Source organism: Trichosurus vulpecula, chromosome 3 (genome assembly GCF_011100635.1).
Source record: "Trichosurus vulpecula isolate mTriVul1 chromosome 3, mTriVul1.pri, whole genome shotgun sequence".
In the NCBI taxonomy this organism is placed as follows: Eukaryota; Metazoa; Chordata; class Mammalia; order Diprotodontia; family Phalangeridae; genus Trichosurus; species Trichosurus vulpecula.
In genome coordinates this window covers 281,986,984-282,000,476 of record NC_050575.1, presented here as the reverse complement: position 1 = coordinate 282,000,476, position 13,493 = coordinate 281,986,984, and positions in this window count along the sequence as shown.

Below are 13,493 nucleotides of genomic sequence, written 5' to 3'. Positions count from 1 at the left end.
TGAGAAATGACTGATCAACAACATGTACCAGACATAGTACAAAGCACTATAGGTATTATTAGTCTCATATCACAGTTGAGGAAACCGGCTCAGAGAAAATAAGCGACTTTCCCACAGTCACACAGCTAGTAAGTGTCAGAGGTGGGATTCAAACCCAGCTCCTTTTTAAGTCCTTGTCTTTGTCTCACTCTCCTCCTACTAAACACTGCCTCTGCACAAACAACAAAAATTCGTGATGAGTGAGAAATCTTTACTCTGATATGAGAACACTGTAGAAAAAGCAATGAGTAACTTGTTGAAGAATGTTATAGAAATCTACTATATCAAATAACTTAGATGGAAGATTTCCATCTATACTGAGTTGCATGCCAAGTGCATTTCTATACATATATGGGCATTGATATTTTGATAAGTCCATGATAAGTCAGCATGCTCACATCCATTAGTATGTAAATCAGTGGGTAGGGCAGGGACATGTCTTATATTTCAACTCTCTCCTCCATAAATATATTAACAGATCAGTAAATGGTTGATAAATGAATAAATTAATTTCTTTACGGCATTTCTGATTGAACAAGTCATAATTGGCAAGTACTTCAGGTACTTTCTCCAGCTCTCTTTTTTTCAAACTATTTCATGTATTACTTAATTTTTTCCCCTTAAAGATTCTTCCAGTCTCCCAGGCTAGAAATGTTGGGGTCATCTTTGATTCTTCCTTTTACTTCATCCTTTATAGTCAATTTCCTGCCAAATTAGGTCATATGTTCCTCTGAAATGTTTCTCACTTTCACCCACTCTTTATTCCCACTGAAAACATCTTGGGCTGAGCTCTCATCACTTCACACTTGTTTTATTGCACAAATCCCCAAGATAGCCCCCCTCACTCTCTACTAATGTCATCCTTCCACACTATCATGCACACTGTCAGATTAATCACCCCTACTCAAGAAGAACAGTGGCTTTCCTTTATTTGCCAGAATCATGTCCCCTTAAAGAATCTGTACAATCTGGCCCCACTTTCCCACCTAGCCCCATATTCCCCCATGCCCAAACATGCAACCTCTACTCTAATCAAACTGGTAACCTTATTTTCCTCTACAAACCCTATGTTCACCCACATCTCTGTGATTTAATGTATACAATCTCTCCCACACCTGCAAGGCCCTCTCCTAATCCAAATTCTACCCATTCTTTCTGGGCCAATTGAGTCCTGTCTCTTTCATGGAACCTTATTTAACTTCTCCATTCCTGATCTCACCACCCTCAGAACTCCATTGGAGTATATGTTTAGGAAGGATTAGTTCGGCATATCATTGTCCTGATTATTTCTTCTATGTTTTATTGGCTCCCCCCATGTAGACTGAAATCTTGTTTTATTCTTCATTTTGTATGTCCCACAGCTATTAGCAGAGAGGAGTTTGGGAAGGTAATAACCACTAAATAAACACTTACAGATAAAAATACTTTAGTTTGTACAGTTACATTATGATTACAAACCATTTTTATGTTCTTCCTAATCTTTATAACAGCCTTGTGTGGGTAAGGAGACTGTCTTATTTTCTCCACATTATTAGTAATAAGATCATTTTTCAGATTCAATTCATTGAACATTTATTAAATGCCTACTGTGTGCAAAGCACTATCTTAGGTAGGTCATGGTCCCTGTATTCACTGAACCTGTAGTCTAGTTAGTAGTGGAGACAAATCACAAACACAGTATTACATTATAAGTGCAGTAGAAAAACACAAAATAGATTCTGAGGGGAAAGGTCATTACCTTGGGGAAGTCATGGAAGGTTCCTTGGAAGAAGTGGCATTTGAGTTGAGCTTTAAAGGATGGGTAGGAATTCAGTGGGCAGCTAGGTGGCATAGCAGATAGTATGCCTGGCTTGGAGTCAGGAAGACTCCTTCCGCTGAGTTCAAATCCTACATCAGACACTTATTATCTGTGTGACCCTGGGTAAGTCATCTAACTCTGCTTTAGTTTCCTCATTTGTATAATGAGTTGGGGAGGGAAATGACAAACCACCCCAGTATCTTTGCTAAGAAAACTCCAAAAGAGGTCTCAAAGAATTGAATACAACTAAAAATAAACAAGTAACAATGAAATAGCAGTGAGAAAGGAGAGGAAGGGGCAGATCAGTTTTAAAACATCAGAGAATGGATTAATAATGCTGTCACTCTCAGAAATAGCGACATCAGGAGAAGCAGGATTTAAGGGAAAACAATAAACACATGGTGACCATTCTGAAAATGGGTGGAGATGCAATACTGGAGCTGAGAAGATGAGCTAAGACAAGAAGTGTAAGTTTGAGAGTCATCTGTATGGAATGAAACATGGTACTATGAATAGAGAACCAGCTTGAAGGCAGGAAGACCTAGGTTCAAGGGCCACCTTTAACTCCCACTGGTGATATGATCCCAGCCAAGTCACTTAAACTCTCAATGCTCTGTGAAATTCTCTCAAGCTAAAAATTTCAGAGAAGGTGCTGACCTGCACTGATAGAGGGTTTCTCTTCACTGTGGAGTTTCCTTTATGAATGAAGTCAAAGGTCTAATTCCTATTCCTATCTCTGCACAGGTGTGCTATTTGAAGTCATAGGGTATAAATAAGATTGCCAAGGGGAAGGTTGGATAAGAAAATAGGGACAAGAACTTCCTCGTAGGGAACACCCACCTACAGGGATCAAGAATAGCATAATGAACATTATATAGTATTTTAAGATTTACCTTGTTTCATTTGATCCTCACAGGATCCCTATAAATAAGGTGCTATTATTATAATACTCATTTTACAGATGACAAAACTAAGGTTTTGAGAAATTCAATTACTTGTCTAGGGTCACAAAATTAGTGGTGTTTGAGGTGAGATTTGAACCCACATCTTCCTAACTTCAAGTCCAACACTCAATCCCCAAATGGCACTTACTCTATAAGGAAGCAGTGATAGAAATAGCATGATTAGAACAGCAAAAGGACAACCAAAAGAGAATGGTGTGCCTAAGATCAGGAGGAGACAGGTTCTAATAGGAAGAAGTAGTCAAATATCTCCCAAAGTTCAGGGTGCATGGAGATTATGAAAAAGCCACTGGATTTGTTAATGAGGAGGTCACTGGTGACCTTTGGTAAGCTTCATTAAAACCCAGATTTCAAGGGACTGAGGAATGAGAGGGATATTCAGAAAGTGGAGACATTATTAAATAGGGAAAGGGAAGAAACAACTAAAATAATATTGGATTGAGTTTGAAATGCCAAGGGAAACTTTTTTTATTCTTATTTTTAAGGACTAGAGACCTGACAGTGTTAAAGGTAAGATGCATGAATGACTGAGGATGATTCCTAGAGGCCAGTCCCTTTGGACTCAGGAGGAATGGGATTGAATGCACAGGCTGAAATATTAGAATTAATGGGTAGCAGGAACATTATTTTCTTCTGTTACCAGAGCTTGAGGAATGGAGGAAGACACCCAAAGGACCTCCTATCATATACATCAATGTTCTCAGTGAAGTTTGAGGCTAGTTCATCTGCTATAATTATAAAAGTTGAGGGTGTGTTTGAGGGCTCGAGCGAAAATGAGACTATCTCAAACAGTCGCTGTGAGAAATCTGATAGGAAGTCAGTGAAAGTAGAGTTGAAGTTTTCCAACAGAAGGGCTTGGCTGAACAGCTTGGTCTCAGAGAGGTTAGGTGTCTCGGCCAATGTCACACAGCTAGTAAGTTATAAAGTCAACTCTAACCAAGAGTGTGCTGGTAGATATTTAACAACAATTGGCTCTCCAAAAAAAAATAATGCTATAAGTTTAATCTTCATTATTAACATTTTCTCCATTACTTTCCTAAGTCTAGACCAATGGTGTCCAACTCAAATAAAAACACTTCCCTGATTACATATATTGACTTAGAGTACTACCGATGAACATTATCTGTGTTTTATTTTATTGGTAAACATTTCCCAATATATTTTAGTCTGGTTCCAGTCATTCTACTGAGTCAAGTTTGATACCTCTGGTCTAGACAATCAACAAAACAATACAAATCAACCTTTGATTTGTGGTATTTGCAATTTTGGGGGTGGGAATGCTCATACTGAAAATTTACCAATTGCATCTCTCAGAGAGCTGACTGATCTGACTCCAGTACACCTGTGGGTATGACTAACCCCTCACTAGGGTTATGATAGAAGGGATTTTTCTTCAGGTACAATTCAGACTAAATGGCCTCAGATGTTTCTTGCAGCTCTGACATATTATGTCTCTGACATGCCAAGTCCAGTGTTCTTTCCATTGTCCTAAGCTGACTTTGAAGTCACTTGGTTTCAAAGTTGATTTTCCAATCAGCTTAAGTTGAATCAGCCTATGTAACTTTAATCAACCAGCCAGATGTGAGTCACATTAATTTTTAACTTATCTCTCTACCTTCTTTCTATGCAAAGGTTTCTGGAGGGACTATGGATACTGAAAAATAACTTTTAGCCTAGTCCAAAATGCTAAGTGAACTATGTCCTCAGGAAGGAAACTCCCAGAACTATAAACACCAAGCTCTCAGTTATGGCCTGACTTATTAATATAAGCCCCAAATTATTTCAAATGCCTTTCTTAATAAAAGCACATTCTTTTGTGTATCACTGAAGGCAGCAAATCTTCAATTGAGAGAGGATTTGATTTTAAGAACAGTCAAAAGTCAGTAAGATGCATGATTGGTGGCCAAAACAAATAGAAGAAAAGAAATGGTAATAAAAGTTACAGTCTCTGCTATCAATATAAAGATGCAGAAAGAATGGATAAAAAGATGAACTAGATATCCCAACATATGGATGCAAATTTGGCCTCACAGGTATAATTGAGATTGGATAATGTGAGCCATGACAGAATATGAAATGTGATTCCAGAAGAGTATCCCTTATTCCAAAGAGATAGTAGAGAACATGGGGAGGGAATACAGAAAGTAGTTTTGTATGTTAAAAATATATACTCCTGCTGATGCGTATGCCTCTTGGCAGAGAGCCAACAGACTGGAGCTACAGAATGAGACATCCATTTTTGGGGAGGAGTGAAAGGAGCATTTATTTCCATCTGGAAGGAAGGGAATGAGTTTTATACACCACCTACTCTTGCTAGGCACTGTGCCAAGTAATTTACAAATAAGATTAGCTCATCTGATCTTCCCAAAAACTCTGGGAAGTAGGTGCTATTATTATCTCCATTTTAAAGTTAAGGAAACTGAGGCAAACAGAGGTGAATGACCAGCACAGCCAGTGTGTGTGTGTGTAAAGTCAAAGTTGAATTTGAGTTTTCTTGACTACAGGCCTAGCCCTCTAATCACTGAGGCACCAGCTGCACCTAAAGAAATCAAAGAGAAAATTCCAATAGGAAAAAGCATCTTGGGAAAGCATTTAGGTAGAGCTGAAGAGAGTTAGACATGGAAGCTATACTGTCATTGGGGTATATTACAGACCACCTATGTTTTTAGAAAGTCCCAGAATCAGGCTACTTTCAAGTTAAAAGAGGCTTCAGTGACCATAGAGTCCAACCTATAAAAACAAAATGAATCTTTCATGTAACATAAGCAATAAGAAGTCATCCTGCTTATGTCTAAAGATCTCCTATGTAGGAGAAGCCACTAATAACCAAGGCAGTCTGTCCCATTTTTGATAGCTCTATGTATTAGGAAGTTTTTCTTTACTGTAAGCCGAGATTTGTCGTAATTTCCACCTAATTCTTCTTGTTTTGACCTCTAGAACTAAGTAGAACCAGTCAAATCTCCTTTCTATGCAACTGTCCTTCAAATACTTAAAAGCAGTTACTTTCTCACCTCAATTAAAAAACATATTAAATGCTTAACTACATGCCGGGCATTATGCTAATCACTGGTTATACAAAGAGACACACAACTAATACCTGACTTCAAAGAGTTTACATTCAAATGGGAGAAACAACAGGTATATAACTAGGCACATAAGAATGAAAAGAAAGGTAATCTTAGAGAAGAAACTTTATATAGATGGCAAAAGTCTTGCTACAGAAGATAATATTTGGGTTGAGTCATGGAAGAAGCCAAGCAATCTAACAGGTAGAGTTTAGAGGTTATGGGGCACAGACTCCACCGAAGGACAGTAACCAGTGCAGAGATGGGAAATGAAGCATTGTGTGTGAGGAAGAGCAAGTAGAGAAGTAGGTAAGCAAATTGATTAGAGTGAAGGAGAATTGCCTTGCTTCATGGAGGGCTTGGTTGAAAGTAGATAACGAAAATTTGGAGTGGAACCAGTCAGCTCAGTTTCATGGCATCCTCCAGCTTCATCTAAGAGTATCTGATTAAGGGCAAAAGAAGGAGGTGGAGGAAGTGACCAGAGTTGGGGATTGACAAGGTGCCAATCAGTCAAAAATAATTTATGAAGTGCTTACTATGTGGCAAGAGCAACCAAAGAATATTTGGATTCTTCACCTTAGGCAGTGAATGGTTGTTGGGAGTATGACAGAAAAAGGCAACCAACATTGCAAAGGGTAGGCAAAGATGTCATGTTATCAGAAGGGGGGTTTCATCTCTGTGAGTGCCAGGAGACAAAAGGAATGAGAGAAGAAGAGATTTAAAATGGGAAGAAATTTATTAAGTATTGAGCATACAGGGCATAGTTTGGGGGCAGAGGGAAGATACAGAACGAGATATTATGGGGTAGAATTCAGATTGATTGAAATGAGGGAATGGACATCAGGGGTTAGAGAGGGAAGATTGATTCTTCTGTAGTCTAGGGTTCAGTGTGACAGGGATGAGGAGAAAAAGGGGAGTCAGAGTATGCTATTAGGGATAAGTTCAGGAAGAGTGTCTGTAGATGAGGAGATATCCATTGAGGGAGGCATGTTATTAGATTGTGCAAGATCCCTGGAGGTCCCAAACTCTAAAGATCCTCAGGATAACTATTTGAAGACAGCTGACATGTCTATCCTTAAGTCTTTGCTGTAGGCTAAATAGCCTCTATTCCTTTAAAGAGTGGTCAAATGACATGAGCTTAAGGCCCTTCGCCATGCTGGTTTTGCCTTTCTGTTCACTTGCCAACATATCAGTCTTGAAATACCCAGGTTCACATCTCAAGGAAGTGGTAGAGCTAGGATTTGAACTCAGATCTCCTTCCATTGTCCTTTGGGGAAGTCTGCAATCTTCATTCTTCTAATATAATAATTTTCCATGATTGACAACCATTCCTGGAAATAAAGAGATGAAATTGATGAGGATTTAGGAAAAATATTATACTGACACAAAGGTATGATCGAATAAATATTGAGAGTTCCAACTATCCAAGTCAAATCAGTGAGTAAGCATTTATCAAATGATTGTTATGTGCCAGCCAGCATTAGGTTAAGTACTGAGGATACAAAGAATAGCAAAACAAACAAATAACAAAACAAAAATGAGCTTGCCTTTTAGGAACTCACAATCTAATGGAGATGATAAGAAGCCAACAACCATCTACAAACAAGATATATACAGGATAAATAAGAGGTAATCTCAGATGGAAGGCAAAGTAGATTAATATTAAGGAGGACTCACACTAAGAAGTTAAACAGCTATGTAGCACAGTAGATAGGGTGTTGGGGCTGAGGTCAGGAAGACTTACTCTTCTTCCTGAAGTTCAAATCCAGGCTCAGACACTAACTAGCTGTGTGACTGTGCAAGTCGTTTAACCCTGTTTGCCTCAGTTTTCTCATGTGTAAAATGAGCTGGAGAGGGAAATGGCAAACTACCTCTAGTATCTTTGCCAAGAAAACTCCAAATGGGGTCATAGAGAGCTAGGTACAATCGAAATGGCTCAACAACAACAAAAACTAAGAGAAACTTCTTGTAGAAGATTAGATTTTAGTTGAGACTTAAAGGAGTACAAAGAAGGTTCATGAGAGGAGGGATGAAATTCCAGGCACGGAGGTACTTTTCATTGGCTGGATGAATGGAGTCTGGAGATGGAATGCCTTGTTTGAACAGTAGCAAGAAATACGGGATTTTATATCTGGTTCTGGGAGTAAGAGAGAACCAATGGAGTTTATAGAAAGGGGAAGGCATCATGGTAATACCTTTATTTTGTCTGTCAGATCCAACTCTTCATGATCCCATTTAGGGTTTTCTTAGCAAAGACACTGGAGTGGATTACCATTTCCTTCTCCAAGTGGTTTTACAGCTGAGGAAACTGAGGCAAACAGGGTTAAGTGACTTTCCTAGAGTCACAGAGTTAGTAAGTGCCTGAGGCCAGATTTGAACTCAGGAAGAAGAGTCTTCCTTATTCCAAATGCACCTAGCTGCCTAATCTTTACCTTAGGAAGTTTGATTTGATAGAAGGATAGAATAGAGTGGGGAGAGACTCAAGGCACTGAGACCAACTAGGATGCTATTGCAGGCATGAGATAATGGAGCCTTCACCAGGGTTCCGTTAGTGTCAAAGGACAGAAGGGGCATATGGGAAAGATGTTCAAATACAAAAATAAAAATGACAGATTGTAACAATTGATTAGATATTAGGGGTGAGAGTGAAGTATAATGAATGGTAGCTAGGTTATAAGCCTGGATGACTTGAAAGAAGCTGGTGACCTCAACAGTAATAGATGCATGGAATGGAATCAGCATTTATTAAACACTTACTATGTGCCAGGCATTATACTAAGCAATTTGAAGACATCATCTCATTTGGTCTTCGAAACATTTGAATTAGATACTATCATTATCACCTCTTTATAGATGAGGAAACTGAGGCTGAGAGGCTAATCCATTTGCCCAGAATCACACAGGTCATAAACATCTAAGGCAGGATTTGAACTGTGGCCTACCTTACTCAATGTTTGGCACTCTACTACACCATTCTGAAGAAGGTAGAGTTATTATTGAGAGGGAGTTTAAGATATCTATGAGACATCCAGTTCAAGATATCCGAAAGACAGCTGAAGAAGTAGGTCAAGAGAGAGGTTAGGACTGGATGAACAGAACTGAGAATAATCTGCATAAAGATGAAGCTGACATTTGCTCTTCGCCTAAGGCAGTGTCCCTAATAATTTCTTGACTTGCCTTAAGGATAACTTCAAGGTTTAAAAAGTGGCCATACTAATAAGGGAAAATTCAATTCTGTACCCAGCCTTACCAGTAAGGAGATATAGTTGGTGGAAATGATGGGAACTTGAGGGGGAAAGTAACCACTCCATATTGGAATTTGTTATAAAGGAGAAGAGAGTCAGGAATATTCTGACATCTGCCCTAGATTTGGAGGGATTATTTTTCAAAAGGCTCAGAAGGATCCTATTATAATGTAAGATCCTTGAGAGCAGGGACTATTTTACTTTCCTATGTGCATCCCTGACCCTTAGCATAGTGTTTTGCATATAATAACACTTAACAAATGTTTCATTCATTCATTCATTTATTCCTTCATCCACAAAAATTAAACTTCTATAAGGGACATCAGTCTAAGAGGGATAGGCAGCTCTCAAAAATAAAATTCTGAAGACCTAAAGTGAAATCATTTCACTGAGGAGATAATAAAGGAACAAGTCTAAAGATGCCATTTTGGAATTTCAGGGAACTCATCACCCTACTTAGAGTTTTAAAACTGATAAAGAAGAAGGAGATAAGAGCAAGCAACAAAGAATAAATTTAAAAGTGTGGCATTATATCTGATTGCTTAGTATCTTAGAGAGGTGTGGGGGAGGGAGGGGAGCAAGGGGAGGAGGGAGAAATGGAAGGATAGAATTTGGAACTTAAAACTTTAACAATAAAATAAAAATGTTAAAATATTTTTTTAAAAGTGTGGCAGGATCTTGTAAGATTTGGGTCAGCAGCACTAAATTTCAAAAGCTGGGACTGAGAAGTAAAGATAAGAATAAAAAGGCTTTTGTTGTAGCCATATTAGGTGGAAAATGAGGGCCAAGAATAGGGACCACTACTCCAAGAGAACTGAAGGATAGTTGATGACTGAGCAAAGAGATTGTTGATCAATTCTGATTTCTTCAACTCCATGCTGGCCCACTTCTCCCACTGGTACGTTTCTGCCAGGACCTCCATTTGGGGGACAGTCTCAGACTTTCTATGCTTCATCCCCCAATTTTTTGTGCTTTTGACTCTCCCATCCTCAGGTTTTTGGTTCTCTTTCATCTGTTGTCTTCCCCAATAATAAAGTAAGCTCCTTGAGGGCCGGGACTGTCATTCTTTTTGCTTATATCACCTTTGTTTCCTTAGCACTTAGCACAATGCCTGGCCAATAGTAAGTGTTCAAGAAATGCTCCTTGCCTGCCATTATACTTCCCTTTCCTTGGCCAGGGAGAATGATCTCAGTATTGGAAAGGACAAAATTAAACTGGCAAATAAGAAATTGATAGCCAAGATAAGTAGTGAGAGAGAAGGTACCTAGATGTACTTGATGAACTAGTCATCTGTGCTACATGGACTATATCTTAGGGCACTGATTGCTGAGACATTGCCAATGATCTTTATTAGATAGAGAATGGAGGAAATATGGCCAGGCTGGAGAAGAGCAAATATTGTCTTCATTTTCAAGAGAGATAGAGAAAGGAGAGAGAGAGAGCGAGAGAGAGAGACAGAGAGAGAGAGAGAGAGAGAGAGAGAGAGAGAGACAGAGAGACAGTGTCAGAGACAGAGACAGAGAGAGACAGAGAGAAACAGAGAGAAATAGAGAGACAGAGAGAGATACGGAGACACAGAGACAGAGACACACAGAGAGAGCGACTTTCTGGAACATATTAAAGGAACAATTAATTAATGTCGAGAAACAAAAGTATTGATAAAAAAATAACCCAGATGGCTTCATCAGGAATTAGTCATGTCAAATTAACTTCATTTTAATCTTTAACAAGATTTCTAGAGTAGTAGAGTGCTGTATATTTTCTTAAATTAAAGAAAGCATTTTATTGTTTCATGCCATTTTTATGGAAAAGATAGATATTGGCTGGATAGATATATAGATATTGACTAATGTGAGTGAACTGTAAATTTAACACTTAGTTGAATTTCCATACCCAAGTAGTCATTATTAGTAATTTGATGGAAACTTGGAAAGCAGTCTCCACCAGAGTGCCCTAGGTATTAATGCTTGGTCCTTTACAAGGACTTGGATAAAGATATCCTGTACATAAAATGCTTATCAAATTTTCTTATGGCATGAAACTGAGAAAGATAACTCCTATGCTGACAGATCTAATATCCCAAAATATATTCTTAAAGGCTAGAATATTAGACCAAATTAAATCAATGATAAATGCCAAGTCTTGTACTTGCATTCAAAAATCACTTTCATTGAAGGAGGTACAGGTTGGCAGAAATTTTTCTGGAAAAGAGCTGAGGGTTTTAGTAAAAAAGAAGCTCAATTTAAGTTAATAGTTATATAGCAGAGAAGAAAGCTAATGCAGTCTTAAGCTATATTAAGAAAGTCATCGTGCCTAAGACTAGGAAGGCGATAATCCCAACATACTCTACCTTGGTCATATCACATCTGAAGTAGTGTTTTCACTACCAGCAAGTACATTTTAGGTAAAACATTGATTAGCTGTATCTTCTCTTTTAAAGAATAGCCAGGATGATAAAGAAGCTTGAGATCATGCTAAAAGAAGTCAATTTAAGAAAGTGAGGAGAGTTAGATTAAACGAGAGAAGACTAAGAGGGGATATGATAACTGCGGTTGAAAGAAATACTTCTAAGGGTCCCAACATATAATGACATCAAGAAGATCTAAGAGTAACTAACATTTATGTAGTGCTTTAAGGTTGACAAAGTGCCTTACATATTCCATCTCATTTGGTCTTCCTAAGAGCCCTGTGAGATAGGTGTGACTATCATCCCCATGTCCTTATTAGCCTCAGGGAGATCAAATGACTTTCTCAAGGTCATAAAGCTGGTACATCTCTCAGGTAGGAATTGTACTCTGGTCCTCTCTAGTTTCAGTATTCCATTCATTGTGTCCAGCTGCTTGTAATGAGACTGCTTGTATCAGGCGATGAGAGCACTGGGCCTAGAGTCAGGAAAATCTGAGTTCAAATCCATCTTCAGACAGTGACCAGTTCTACGACCCTGGGAAAGACACACCTTCTGTTTGCTTCATTGTCTTTATTTGTAATAACAATAGCACCTACCTGGCAGGGTTGTTTTGAGTATCAAATGACATAATAATTGTAAAAGCGTTTAGTACAGTGCTTGGCACATAGTAAGCATGATATAAATGTTATTTATTATCATCGATATCATTATTATTATGATTTTAGCCTAATCCTGAGATTTAGTGTCTTAATGGAGTGCTGCCTAAAACCTGTTCATTACATCCACCATGACTTTTAGGGTAATGATAACAGCAACAACAACAAGACCTAATATTTATAAAACACCTACTATGTGCCAGGAACTGTACTAAGCACTTTATAATTATTATCTTATTTGGTCCTCACAACAACTCTGGGAGGTAGATTCTATTATTATCCCAATTTTATAGATGAGGAAACTGAGGCAAACAGGATAAATGACTTGGTCAGAGTTGTGTGGCTAGAAAGTGTCTGAGGTGTGATTTGAACTCCCATCTTCCCAATTTGAGAAGCTCAATGTGCCATCTAGTTGTAGTTGAGACAATTTAAGTGTTTTAACAATTGTCAATAATTTACTTTGTATGAGGCACTGTGGGAAGCTTTTGTGGAGAGAGAAAAGATATAAGGCTCCATCGCTGCCTTCCAAGAGCATATTGTTGTTCATTTGTGTCTGATTCTTTGAGACCCCATTTGGGTTTTCTTGGTAAAGATACTGAAGTTTGCTATTTCCTTCTCCAGCTCATTTTACAGATGAGAAACTGAGGCAAACGGAGTTAAATCACTTGCCCAGGGTCACACAGCTAGTATGTGGCTGAGGCCAGATGAGTTTTCCTGACCCCAGGCCAGGAGTCTATCCACTATGCAACCCAGCTGCCCTACCAAAAGCCCGGAAAAAATTTAATGAATCTCTTCAGGATCATTGATGGTTCCCTTCTCAGATAAATTTGAATTCATGGATGAAGGCTGAATCTGGCTGGCTGATAGTACAAGTTTGTTTCTCAGCCAACTGACATGCTGAAGAGGTAGGTCAGGCCTGAGTTCAATTAAAAGAACAGAGGAACCAAGGAGGGTTTTCAGAGGCAGTTTGGATTTTGGGGGTAGTTTTAACTTTTATTTTCATTCCCACTTGTGACCACTAGATGGACACATTACAATGTCATATCCAAGTTCTGAGACTAGGGATGGGGGGAGGAAGAGAAGAGAAACTGTTGCTCTCCAAAAACCTTGAGTAGGATAATAATTAACTTTAAAGCCCCATTTTGGTGTTGGAGAATTGGGGAATAAGAGAATCTAATGGCTGGAATGGACCTCAGAGAGTTGCTATTAATGTTGTTTTTATCAATACTGTTATTATCTGAGTCTGCATATTTCACCCAGGGTAGAAGTGCAGCAGCTACTTAGGACTGAGCCCACTGCTGATTGGCAAGGAAGCTTTTAC